General features: G+C 44.9%; 1 protein-coding gene across 7 annotated transcripts in view; it reads left to right on the top strand.

Annotated features, from left to right (window-relative positions):
* Nucleotides 1–13,792, top strand: part of LOC138471946 (uncharacterized) — an 835,353-nt gene that overhangs the window by 430,252 nt on the left and 391,309 nt on the right. For 2 of the 7 annotated variants that reach the window (XM_069609830.1, XM_069609829.1), the window contains exon 3: nucleotides 4,363–4,451. The exons of the other annotated variants lie outside the window; for them this stretch is intronic. The gene's annotated coding sequence lies outside the window, so the exon portion shown is untranslated. The remainder of the gene's footprint in view (nucleotides 1–4,362; nucleotides 4,452–13,792) is intronic. 7 annotated transcript variants of the gene reach the window in all.

Genomic DNA, 13,792 nt, shown 5'->3' with positions numbered 1-13,792 from the left:
GAAAGGCGCACAAATCTGCGTTTTTGGTGCAAATAATTCCATGAATCAGGCCGCAAGGCTGTTGCCTTACTGCACACCCAGCAGTTACAGGCAATAGTGCGTACATCTTTACAGCACTTGCAAAACAATGTTCTAGATAGCAGCATTTCCATTTAACATTGTCATGCTATATTATACGAAGCACAAAAAGAACTTTGCGTCTGTGTAAAATAAGATTTCCAAAATGAAAGATCTAAAACTGTAGAAAGCCTAAACTACTGGCCAATATTGTGGCTGTTCTGTCGGCAGAATACATTTCATAGGTAAGAAAAAGAGGACAATACGGCTTTCTTTTTCATCTGACAACCGAAGAGTGGCCACTTTCTCCCCACCTTATTTTCTGCTCATGATTCTTTGGGACCCGTATAGTGAACTCTAATCCTGGGCTAGCTACTTACACAGAAGAGTGTGCTCCTGGCCAAATCTCTTGATTTGCATGTGGCTCATTTCTGTCAAATTCAGAAACGCATAGAAATCTGATATGTGATTGTTACATTCTATATCAAGACCGCAGGCGAGCATTATGCTTACTCTTCTTTATTTCTACTCTCAGCAGATTTAAATCTTGAAAATGTTCTTTAATAATTTTTTTTTTTTTTTTTAATGAAAACAGAGTACACTTTCTGACTTCATTTCCCATGAACCTCAGTGTCTCTGGTAGTCCACATTTTCATCTTCAGTCCCATGAGGCACTTCCTGCCTAGGTCCTTTCTTCTTCTTTTCCTTCTCGTCCCAAAGTTGAGTAGCATATTCATGCCTATAATGAAGTTTTACGGATACATTTTAGAGCTCTTAATAAAGCTGGAACACCACCCTTCAGATACATGACAGTGCTTTAACAATGATGCTTAGACAATGTGTTGGTATAGCAAGCGCGTCCGGGAGCCCTTTGTTCGCAGTGAAACTGAGCGGCGCATTACTAGAACGCTGACGGTTTTGCCTACAGAGGGCCAGCGTTCCTCCTTTGTTCGCCTTACAGGCGAGTGTTTCTTCATTTTTCACAGGCATGCAGCCCCTCCCTCACAGCGAGAATGTGCCGCACGCCGTGAAAGCAATGTGTCAGCGGGCCAAAGAGTATCGAACTTGCGCTAGGGCTCTGGCAGCGGTTCCATGTAAGGAATATATGGTATAGCACACAAGCCAGCTCCATAAAGCTATCATTTTTAATTACTGACTTAAGATTGTTTGTTTTTATTTTTCAGAATCTAACTGTAGTTTAGCTATAGTCTAGCATCACATATGGTCTAGCGGTTAGGATTCCTGGTTTTCACCCAGGTGGCGTGGGTTTGACTCCTGGTATGGGAACATATATGCTTTTAAGCGCTTTGAAACACAATTTACTTGATGTATAAGTGCCTTACAAATGCACAATAAAATAAATAAGTACAAATAAACTTGTGCTGAGCAGAGTTTATGAATTCTGCTCACTGCACATTAATGGCTAACCAAATCCTCTTCAGCTTGTCCTTCTCTCACTCTTCAACATCGGAGCAGATAGAGCAACTACTAAAGCTATGCAATGTGACCTTCATCCTTACTCAAAATTGGACCCACCCTCCAGACAATAACTTGGCACACCAGTTACACTAGCCCAAGGTGGCTTGTGCTATTTCCAAGGCTAGTGTCCCCTGGTTGGAGCAGACTGTCTATTACCTGCCATTTGACCTAGCAGTGTCATGGGTAGTCTGGATGTGGCATACTGTATGTTTGTGGGTGTCTGGTGACCATTACATGGATGAGCAGAGTGGTGGCAGAGCATCCACGCTCTACAGGCTGGTAAACCTTTCAGGCCATTGTACGCATTAATAGCTGTCATCATCATGTGAAACTACAGAACACACACATTGAATATATAAGTTTTAACACATTTATTTTTAACACATGGATGGTGGTTGAACACCTATGGAAAGAATGGCAGCAAAGCAGCATAGGATGGTCCATATTCTGTAACTAAACCCAGTGAAAAGGAATGGGTGAAAACAAATACTTGCATGGGAAATGATATTCCTAGTCATGACCCATTTTTGTCTTGGTTCCCCTCTGCCTCCAGTGCTATCCCCCTGGAGTGGGGGTTGGGCGAACCCCTGCAGGACTGTCATGGCCACTGGTCATTGGCCAGTTACTTCACATCCTGCAGGGTCCCAATGGACCTAGTCTTGGCAACTTTGGCACCAAGCTCATTATAAAGTGTGCGTTGCACACAGACTGTTGAAGGCACGTGCATCTGGCCAGGGCGGGGCCCTTTCAATGCATGGAAGGCACGTGCAGAAGGCAGTAGGAGTGGCAAGGTGGGGCCTCAGGGCGGGACCTAAGTGAGTGGCTGGTTGTATAAGCCGGCCCCACCCGCATGCTGGCGCTTCGCGTTAGTCTGCTAGAGCAGCGTAACGCTTACCGCCGTTCAGAAGACGTTACCTGTTTCAGCACGTGTATCTGACTCCGGAACCCTCCAGCATCTTACCTTGAGGTCACCCACGCCATCGCTTCACTTCTGCAACTACGCGCTCATCTTACCTGGGTCAGCTGCACCATCGCTGGAAGCGCTGCTATCGCTTCTCAGTTCTGCAGCCACGCGCATATCTTACCTGGATCTCCAGCCCCTCGAGAGTGCCGCCCGGCATCCTTACCAGTCCATAACTTCCATCAACACGGGATCTTCTCCCAACGCACCATCCTCAGAGATCTTCATCTCTGGCCCCAAGTAGGAGTTCGGAAACCGCCCATCAAGCACTGATCAGCAGCACCTGCAAAGGGAAAGGAAACACAATGTTAGCACTTGCATAGACTTTCATCCTCTAAGCAATGAGCTTCAGGTAGAGGCCACTTACCTCTAGTAGCTCCTCCAGAGTAGAGTTTGTCATCACACGTTCCTGGGTCATCTTCATACCTAAAGGAGTGAGAAAGGACAATATTTGGTTACAGACAATAATCATGGAGGAAGATTAATCAATACGAACAATAATCATAGTTACAAAACTTACCTTCACGACGGAATGGTCGCAAGTGTGGGAATTGCAACCAATGCCCATGGGCTCAGGAGAAGTGTAAATCATTCATTGACAATTTTGGCACAGAAATTACCATACAAGATTTCATCAACTGTAAAAGTATCTTTGTAGTCTTTGCCATAATCTGTGTCTGTGGCAAGTTATATATTGGCTGTACTGTTCGTCAAGTAACAATTAGGATAAAGCCTGGCAAGTCTCAAAATGTGCGAACCTGAATCTCCTCTAGCTCTACATTGGCAACTTGAACATCAGCTTGATAACACAGCTGATCTTCGATTCATTGGGCTTATGAAATTGTAAAGGGGGAAAACAGGAGAAAATCTTCAACTCAAATTTAGGCAAATGGAGGCCAAATTAATTTGTTTCTTGTGATGCACTATCGGAGGTTTGAATACGGATCATGAGATGAATGGGCTCTTATAATTTTTTGATTTTTTATTACTTACGCACGGGTCCAGTCAGCCTACACCTCTCCTTCACTAACAAACCACTTTGTTTTTCTGGGGGCCACTACCAATTAGGTTTAGTAGAAGTATTTCATGCCTTAATCAGTTCTTCTTGGAACCCTGTGTAGTTCCCCCTTTCCATATCTTTTGTCCTTGATGTTATATCACAGATAACTATGTGCCATTTGGTAATTTTTGGTGAGCTTTATCCTTACTATTTAGGTAATTTGATTGCTGCTATTTACTAGTTTTGCTCTGTGACCGGTAATTACCATATTTTATTGTTTCCATACACACGTTTCCACACTTACAAGATTTGTTATTAGATCACCCCATTAACAATTCTATTGACACTTTTGGCTAGTTTTAATGGCCGTGTTGGTTTACTCTGATGTCATACGCCGTTCATCATGACGACGCTCTCTATACGTCGCTTCCGTGACATTCGCGGATAAATACGGCAGTGTTTTTGAGCCACGTTGCTCCTACCTGATTGGGATCTGGGATCTGTCCCTGGAATTCTCTTGTCCCCCTGAGTCTATGGGTAAGCAATTTGTGCAGGAATCAATGTTGGATCCTTTTACTTCTTGGAGCCCCCGGTCTACTGTGCCTGGCAGTGGATTGCCCCAGCATTTCAGATTTCTAAATTTATACCCTTTAACTTTTTGCAAGCTATATATTGTTATTTGCCATTCCGGCTTACTTGGTAACTAGAAGATTGTGTTACATGCACCATCATCGTGCAGTGATTTCTACTCACATTTACTGACGTACAGGTATGATTTCCCTATGTCAACGTTTCTCATTATGAAATCATGCACCCATTACCTACAGGCTTTTTCATGGGAACCATTTTTTCCTTCTTACCACAGGACATAGGACGTAGCTTGAATTGTTTCGATGAAATCGCATAATTGCTTTTGGAGCCACTTATCCAGTGAAAGACAATACTGCTAATCAGGTATTTTACTCCCGACATATGCAGTTTTTATATATAATCAACTACCTTGCACAGTGAATTACAATATATAATTTTCCTTGTTGTCACAGTACTATATATTTGGATCAATCGCCATATTCTCTGGTAAACTGGATTTAGGATACCAACTCAACTTTCACAAGAATGACTTTTCTTTCATTACTACACCACCAATGCATGTCACCACTCCTCAGTTATATCTCACATTCTGGGTAGCTAGACCTTTCTAATTCACCAGGTGGTCACTGCCAGGAGCTTTGTTGGTGAATCTTGGTGATCTGGTTCTCTCGGCCCCACCTGTAAGATTCTAATTTAACTTTTTACCATTGTGGGTTCTATCATAACTTTACACATTATTAATGGTTTACAGTTTGATTGCAATAGGGAGTTTTAATTCCCACTTTTTTTTAAAATTGCTTTAGAGTGAGGTGTCATATGTGTCAACAATTTAATTTCTCTTTTCATATGATCTTGCCCTACAATTTCTGATCAACATTGAATTATCTGTTTTCCCTGCCCTCGACCTGAAATGTGGTATGGTTTTTTTAATTTTACTTTTGTTTATCATATTGCATGTCAATTGCTTGTATTATTTACCCATGGAATATTCTAACTATACTTATATCTTGCTTTCATACTATACCTATTTTATTGTGATGTCCTATTCGATGTGGACAATTTGTCTGGTTTTATACAATATTGTATATTTTTTCTGTTCAATTATTCAGCCTTGAAAACGACCGGCATGTCAAAACACATGTCGGCTGTTCGCAACTTGTATCAAAAAATATTTACTTTTCACAATTTAGTGATTGACATTAATCCTACTGTATTACTGGTGCCAAGCTCATCACCATCCCATACCCCCAATCGTTACATTTATTTGTGCCAACCTGGGTGGATAGTCTGGTCGGTTCAGTGCGATTGCTGCTAGCACACATTTTATCACGAATTTGATGGTGATAGAGCGCACAGATTTCCAGCTTTAAATCCACCATTTATCCCACGTTGCACCCTTTCATAACAGCCCTAATCAAAGCCTCCTTCAAATCGAGCTCAGTCACTAGCAGCCTCAAGGAGGCCTGGGTCATGGCCCTTCTAAAAAAAAAAACTAACCTACAGCCTAATAAGCCAACCAAATACAGGCCAATTTCCACCATCCCGTACATCCTAAAGATCTTAGACAGAGTCGTCTACCTGCAAATCCAGAAGCACCTGGAAGAGAACAACCTCCTGGGCCTTAGACATTCTGGCTTCAGACCAAGGCATGGAACAGACACAGCCCTCCTGGACATAAATATTCAGATGGACGAGGCAAAGGATAAGGGCAACTTACCCATTATCCTGCTGCTTGACCTTGTTGACCATCAGATCCTCACGGAACATCTGACGGCCTCAGCTGCTTTCTCTAACAAGGCGACTGCCTGGGTCCAATCCTTCCTAGCTGACAGAATCACCCGGGCCTTCTCTCCGGGGTTTCAGCCCTCCCCATCCTCTGTGGCGTCCCACAAGGTTTGTGCGTCTCGCCGACCTTATACAATATCTTCTCAAAGCTATTGTTCTACCGCCTTGATAACCTGGGTGTCGCATACACAAATTATGCTGACGATACCAAGGTTCTCATCACCCTATCAGGCTGCTATGAAGACAATTCCACACAGATCAACAACCTTTACCTGGAGATCCAAGCTTGAATGGCAGAACATGGCTTATGCCTCAACGACAAAAAACTGAGCTCCTTCTTGTCGGCTCCCAACCACAGCTAAACAAACTGGACGCCGGTTACACTTCTATCTACATAGACGGTAACCTAATCACTGGGGCCAAAGAAATTAAAACTCTAGGGGTCTATCTAGACTCCACATTCTCGCTCAAAAAACAGGTGAACGCCACAGCCTCTTCCACAGCTTACACAAATAAACTCTTCAATGCCTGCAAACCCTTCCTCTTGCCCTCCAGCTGCATTTCACTAACCAGAGCGCTAGTGCTTTCAAAAATTGACTACTGCAATACTCTCTTTCTTGGCTCCTCAGAACGCAATTTGAACAAATTGCAGGTCCTACAGAATAATGCCCTCAGAGCCGCTCTGAGCATCCCGCAACACTCACACATCTCAAGCTTCAGACAAGATGCCCATTGGCTCCCTGTAGTGAGACAGAATCACCCTCAGTGTCATGGTCATTGGGCAAGGGCCCGGGCCTTCATCACCCCTAGGGTCCAAATGGACCCAGTCTTGGCGCCTGTGGCGCCAGGCTCATAGAAAGGTGTGCTTTGCACACCCTGTGCCTAAGGCACACGCATCAGGGCCGGGCGTAGCCATAGAACATCATTGGGAGGCACGTGCCAGATTCCTTGGGAGCGGCAAGGTGGAGACATGAGGCGGGCCGAAGGGAGGGGCCAGAGCCAGCCTATATAAGGCCAGCCCAACCACATGTCCTCGCTTCACGTTATTCTGCTTTGCAGCGTGATGCTTACCGCTGTTCCTCACCTTGATTCCTGTTACTCCATCTCTGAAGGTTCACCTTACCAGATTCCAGCCGCTCCATCGCTGAAGGCGTACCTAACCTGACTTCAGCCACTTCATCGCTGAAGGCGTACCTTACCTGACTTCAGCCGCTCCATCGCTGTACGCGCATCCTACCTGCATTCCATCACCATCGGAGTCGGAGCCTTTCCTCACCCAATACTGACTTCAGCGACGCGTGAGCTTCGCTTCTCCTCTTCATCGCGGTATCTTCATCCGGCGCCGCAGAACTGCTTTCAAGCATCCAGACTCTACTCCACGCCATCAGACCGCTCCTACAAGGGGAAAGACACACAACAGGTTAGAAATCTTATAAATAACTAACTCTTGGTCACACCATCCCTGAGTCTTGAATTCCATTAAAACGGCCAGTTTACCTGCTGACTTTGAGAGTCCTGTCATCTTCAAGGGAATATCCGGATCCGCTCACGCTTCCAATATACCATCTTCACACCTATAGGGAAGAGCAGAGACATTGCAAGAATTATTATTACTTACCATCAAGTCAATAGACTCATTGCCAAAGACATTATAAATGAACAATAACCATAACCAAAGACTTACCTTCCAAGTGGATTTGTTGCAGCTGATCTGGATCACCACTTTCGCTGACCAGTGAAGCAACTAGGCCCACTCCACACACCCCTGGCACAAAAGGGTCGAGGGAATTCGTAACATCTCCACGCCATTCTCATTGCCTCTGATCTCCTCCCAGGGGCAATACCAGCATCCAGAACAGTATACTCCGCAGCAGCTGGGGAAGACAGCCAATACAGGGGAGCCAAGCCGAGGGAGGGCTCCAACTGTGCCCCAACGCCCCCGCAGAGACCAGGTGAGCGTAACACTCAGATCCCTCGTCATTGTCCACAAATGCCTCTCCAACAACACCCCCAAATACCTGGCAGACAAGTTCATCAAACACACTTCTACCAGACCAACTAGAATGTTGTACTCTCACTGTCTTTCCATCCCCAAATTCTCCCTAAAAAAAAAAAGCAGGCGGCTCCAGCTTCCCGGTCCTAGCTGCCAAACAATGGAACGCTATACCTTTGAACCTTAGAGCAGAATCCTCCTTCTGGACCTTCAGAGCAAAAACAAAGTCCTGGCTCGCCAACAAGAATTCCACTGCTGTCTGACACACTACTTATTGTACTCGTTTCCTTTGCCAACCACCATGTAACCCGGTTAACTGCACTTACTGTTATTATCTTGTATGTCTATACTCTGCTGGAACTTCCTCTGTCTCCGGTGCCCAGTTACCCCAAGGTTCGGCCCACGGTATAAATAAACTAAACTAGAAGATCCCTGTATACCACCTCACAGGGTTTTCTCTCATAGCGAGAGGCTTATCCTGATCCCCGGTGATAAACCCTGTTAAGAACATGCATAGCATAGCAGACAGGAAGATCATTTAATGAGTTAAGCACTTTCCCTAGACATCTCTATTCACAAACAGGATGCGGGTGCAAATCTCGCTTTGGCTGACTCCGCCCTTCGTCCTTCCGAAGTTGATAAAGTGAGTACTATTAAACTGCGTACCAGCAGCTATGAAAGCTCTTTTTAAAACATGTGGTGCTGTATAAAAAATGACAGTACTTACCAGATTTGGCAGATTTTCCACTGCGCTGTTCTGGGTCAGTGAGGTAGGTCTTTCTTGCCCAAAGACTACGAAACATGACAAAGCAGCAATGGCATCTGGGTGAGTGGCCGCAGCCCATCAGGAGGCTCGGAACATGGGCTTTTACTTACGGTAAAAGCCTGCCGTGCAGTCCTTCCTGGCAGCCTCCTGCACCATTTTCTTTTTTACCAGTGCTGACCCCAGGTTCTTCATCGCCCTCCCCCTGCAGTCTTTCCATTCCCCCTGCAATACACCCTGCACGCACACACATCCTGCCCCTTCAACCTTCCTCACCTGCCCCTCCTGTCTCCCTCACAGTGCTGTGTCTCCTCCCTAGATACCACTGAAAAGGAGAGGGGACAATGTCCATTTTCTTCCCTGGTGACCATCAATGTTGTTAGCATAATGCCGATTTAACATCTACAAAAAGTAAAAAAAGAAATATTAACGCCCCGAATGTCGACCCAGGCTGTTAATAGCTTTGACCGCGAATGTCTGGGTAAAGACAAAGCAGGGGAGTTGCTAGGTCTGGAAAAGACCCGGGGCTAAGCTGATGTTGGAACTGTTGGGACTGGGGGCTAGCTAGTCTTTTGGCTGTAGCTCCTGAGATTCTATCCGGGGCTACAACCAAAAGATCAGGGGCTATAGCCCCCTTAGCCCCCCCCCTAGCAACGCCCCTGAGACAAAGAGAGAGACATTGAGAGAGGGAAGAGAATAATTGGAGAAATCACTCCAAACCTTTCTGACAGAGCGAGTGTGTATGAATCAGATTGCAGTGACACAGACAGTGTAGATCCCACACGACGTCAAACTACACAGAGGATGATGGGAAATGAGAGAAGAGAGGGAGGACCGCATCAACACAGCAAAAGGGAGAAACGCACCAGAGCTGTACGAGCGTATCAGATTGCAGTCTCATAGAGAACAGGGCTCCTGGCAGTGCGACTCTGGGGGAGGGAGGGAGGGAGAGAGAGAGGTGTGCATGTTAGAGGGGAGGTTGTCCATTGTTTTAGGGTTCCTGTCATGGACAGTGATGTATGAAGTTTTATGGTTAATTGAAGAGTGTTTATTTTGATCAATGTGGTCCCTGTATTGTGACGACGGTATGATTGTATGGTGGTGCAGCAGCAGTGAGGTACCGGTGTGTAGCCATTGTTGGGTTATGTGAGCTTTAAACTGCAAAAATATAGGCACCAGTTGTGCAGAGTTAAGTGATGTATTTTAACTGCAAAATATGGTTCTATGTCCTTTTACCGACGTTCGTTTTTACGATGGATTTTTTGCTGACATAAATCCACCGAAAAAGCGAATCGAAATGTTTTTTGATTTTATTGGGGGGGGTCTCCCCACCAAACCCACTATTTCCCTATATTGTTACCCCAACCCGCTCCCCAGCACTTTCATATCCTTTCACGCCTCCCACGCCATATACATTTAGATCAGTTTTTTGGATGCATTTTTTTCAGCAAAACATCGAACGAAAAAACGACCGTCGGCAAAAGGGCAGTATATGACAAAACATGTAGGGACAAAACGTGTGGCCACTATTTAGGTATGTGATGTATGTCTGCCACCGGTTGTGTAGCCATTGTTGGGCAATTGGAGGACTACGTGTAAATGTGTGGCGCTGGTGTGATTGCGATATTCGACTTATATGTAGAAAGATGATCTTAGCAGTCACTGCCTGTGGCACTACTATGTGGCCACAGTTTAACAATATTTCAGGTTATTTGGGGTACTGTTCATTCCCTGTGGTGCCGGTTGGTGGCTATTGGGTAGCAGCAGCAAGACTGCACATTTTAGTGCAAATTTAAATACACTGCAACGCTAATGCATTTGCAACAAAATGTTAAAATAGTTTAAAACAAATTGGTGGATTATCATATAGTTTGAGCAACCCTGGTTTCCTTAAGGTGATGAGGGGTCCTCTCGTGATTATGACCTCAGAAGACGATTCGAGGATTGCAGACCTGAGCTTTCCATGTCCTGATGTTGGTCGATTGTGTGGCTTGGTTTTTCTGCGTCCTCATGTCTCCCTTATGTGTATGTGGTTGGGACAGCTTACTTGCTCCTGGTGGGTAAAATATCTGCTACAGCCTTTCGGGGAATAGTTATCGCTGGTGGTACAGCTAGCTGTAGGGTTGTGTTTTAGCAGTCGTTGGGTGTGGGTACGTGGTGTTTGTGCAGGATGTGTGATGTCACTTGTGGAAGGTGTGTGTGTGTGTATGTGTAGTGGTGTTCTCCCATATATGTCTTTATAGTGTGGGTTATGGAATTAAAGGTTGTGCTATCTCCTTATTGTTCTTTGTGTAGTATGGGAGAAAAGTTGTGGTCTGGTTGTCCCTATTGTTTATTCCTTCTAATGGTATGATGTGAAATGGCATTAATTATAGGCCTATGTACAGGTGTTAATATCTACACGTATTCATCTATTTTTGTTTGTCTATGAAATATTTTGTTACTCATATGAAATTGTTGTGCATCATGTGACAACAAAATTAGTAAGTCTGGTTAGATCGATTAATCAGCAATTAATGTTAGGCCCTGAGAAAGCTCACAGAGTGAAACCTGTGTAGGCGTTTAATAAACCTGCTGAATAATAGGCTGTGATTTTTTTCGATCTTTTTCACAAATTCACTGTGAATCTTTTTCGTTTCTATTTATACCTAGCACGCCCACAACACCAGATTTTGAAATAAGCATTCAAGAATTTACTTCATTTTTTTTCTACTGATTCATCTATAAATTGAACACTATACTTGCGCATTGGGGAGCAAAATACCATTGGTTTCTCCCCAATCTTATTTGCATAGGAAGGGAGGGATGCTGTGGTCAGGTCCTGAGTTAGAATGTGATGACATCAGTAGTGGGTGATGTCAGTATAAGCAGTGAGAATGCTAAGGTAGGAATGTTAAAGTGTGAACTGGGAGATCCCATAATTGCAGTTTGGGAAGAGTGTAGGGGTGCCAGGGTGGTGGGCCTCCGGTGGAGTTGCAGGGTTGCTCCCTACTTACCAACCTAAGGACTGTACCAGCATCTATGCAATGAAGGAGGATTACCTGAATGCTGTCCACGCTTCGTCAATAAACGTTCATTGTCTTCTCTAACATGACTCTTGCAGAAAGTTCCCTCAACCAGAACTGGCTAAGCTCCTCTTTTAACCATATCCCAGCTTTCCACTCATCTATCTCTTGTCTTAATGTTTTAATTCCTGCACCAAATTCCCCCCTGTTCTCCTGATTTTTGACCTGCTCTCTACTTCCTTTATCAACCCCTGTACCGACCCCTTGTCCCTTTCCAGCCGCTTCTCCCTTTGCGGCCTCCTTTCATTGCTGTATTCTACTTTCCACTCTTTGCTCTCTTCCTCGTTGTTTTTGCCCCATTAGGCACCTTTATTTTGCAGTCCAGGATATCTAAATAACCACTCTCTCTCCCATCTTCTTCACCTCTTCTGGCACTCTCATCTTTGCAATCAATGTTTTCCAGATCATATAACTATTTCTTGCATATCTTCACCCTTCAGGGTACCGCCACACTCTTCAATTAATGTTGCTGATTTCCTACTGCCTCTCCCCTCTGGGTCTGGGCACCGCTCCTCTCCTCAGTGATTCCTTGCAAACCAAAACTATTGCTTGCACTTTCTTCACCCCTCTGGGTGTCACCATTCTCCTTAAAGTTCTTCTCCACATCGTAACTATTTCTTGCATATTTTACACCCCTCGGTGCACCACCCTTCTCCTCAGTGATCTTCTCCAATCTACAACTAACCCATGCACGTTCCTTTCTGGGCACCACCCCTCTCCACAATGTGTGAGACGCAACAATTTTGTGCACTTTTTTCACACCCCTGGGACCGCCCTCTCTGAGGTCACCTTTACTGTGTTTAGACACCACTCAACTCCTTGCCAGTATCCCCAATTCACTTCACTCCCCTATTGGTCTCTTGGCTCTCCAGGTTTAGTGTGACCCAGCCATCTGCACTTCTCTCCCAGCTTTCTAGGCTCTGAGCCCTGACAGGTCCTCTTAGTGCCTCCACCAGCCTAATCCAAAATGGCTCTTGTCTTCTGTCTCTGGTCTCCAGCTCCTACTTCAACCACTTCCACTCTGACTGAGCATCAGGTGAATCAGCTGGGATGGGAGTAGTATTTTTGGCTCCACCTCATGGGATGGTTTACAGCCCTGTTGTGGGACTTGGGATTGGCCAGTCTTTCCCCATGGAAGTCCCTCTCTCTGTATGCCATGCTTTAGCCCTGCCTTCCAGCCTTTCTCCAGGGGAAGGGAAACCAGGTGGGTCTCTTGAGGCAGCTGAAGTAGTGATGTTATGATCGGCCACACCCATTAGGATGGCTCCCAGTTCTAATGTGCGACTGTGCCTCTCTCTGATTGTAATGCCTAACCCTGCCCTCGTGGTAATTCTCTGAGCCTATCTGTCCCAATTCTATGATCGTGGAGGCCTACAATGATGGATAGATGCATTATTATTTTGTTTTTATTTTGTCAGTGCTGGACCTACACAAAGTGTCTCAGGGGACCTTTCAAGTTTCAAAGAGTGGGAGGTGAAAGAGGTGTTACACAATGTTTTCGGGATAGGATACTAAGATTATGATAGACAGGCGGTGGATAGTGAAAGGTCGGTCATTGTACCCCTTAAATATATTGGGGTACCCCCTGATCCCACTCACACCAGAGAAAATGCACCCCTCTAGGGAATTAAGGCCATGAGTCTATCTTGCAAGAGATGACACATTTAATCTGTACAGAAGTGAGGATGGGCAGAGGACTCTGCTCCAGAGCTGTTTATTCTGTCCCTCAACTGCTCCTAGGTCCTGAGGACTGGTGCTGGGCCTGGAGCTTAAATGCTCTTGAATTGGTTATTGGAGACCGGCAGAGCTCATCCAAAACTGTTCTTTCCATACAAGGGATGCTGTAGCCTCCAGTGTTACATGGCCAGGTTTAAATTTAGACCAATCCTGCTGCCTCTGCAAGAATACATTATAGCTCCTGCTTAGCATCATTTGCTATGTTATAAACATGCATACATAAACACACATTCCCGCCATACTCTCAACACTTCACTCAATAAAATTATTATATTTCATTTGGTCCAGTAATTCTCATAAAAACCCTTATTTTTACATAATGTTGCATTGTGTGCATGAGCACGTACATTCTCCTATTCTT

Source organism: Ambystoma mexicanum, chromosome 8 (assembly GCF_040938575.1).
Source record: "Ambystoma mexicanum isolate Mex_15411 chromosome 8, UKY_AmexF1_1, whole genome shotgun sequence".
NCBI classification, from domain to species: Eukaryota; Metazoa; Chordata; class Amphibia; order Caudata; family Ambystomatidae; genus Ambystoma; species Ambystoma mexicanum.
This window is presented reverse-complemented; position numbering and strand designations above follow the sequence as displayed.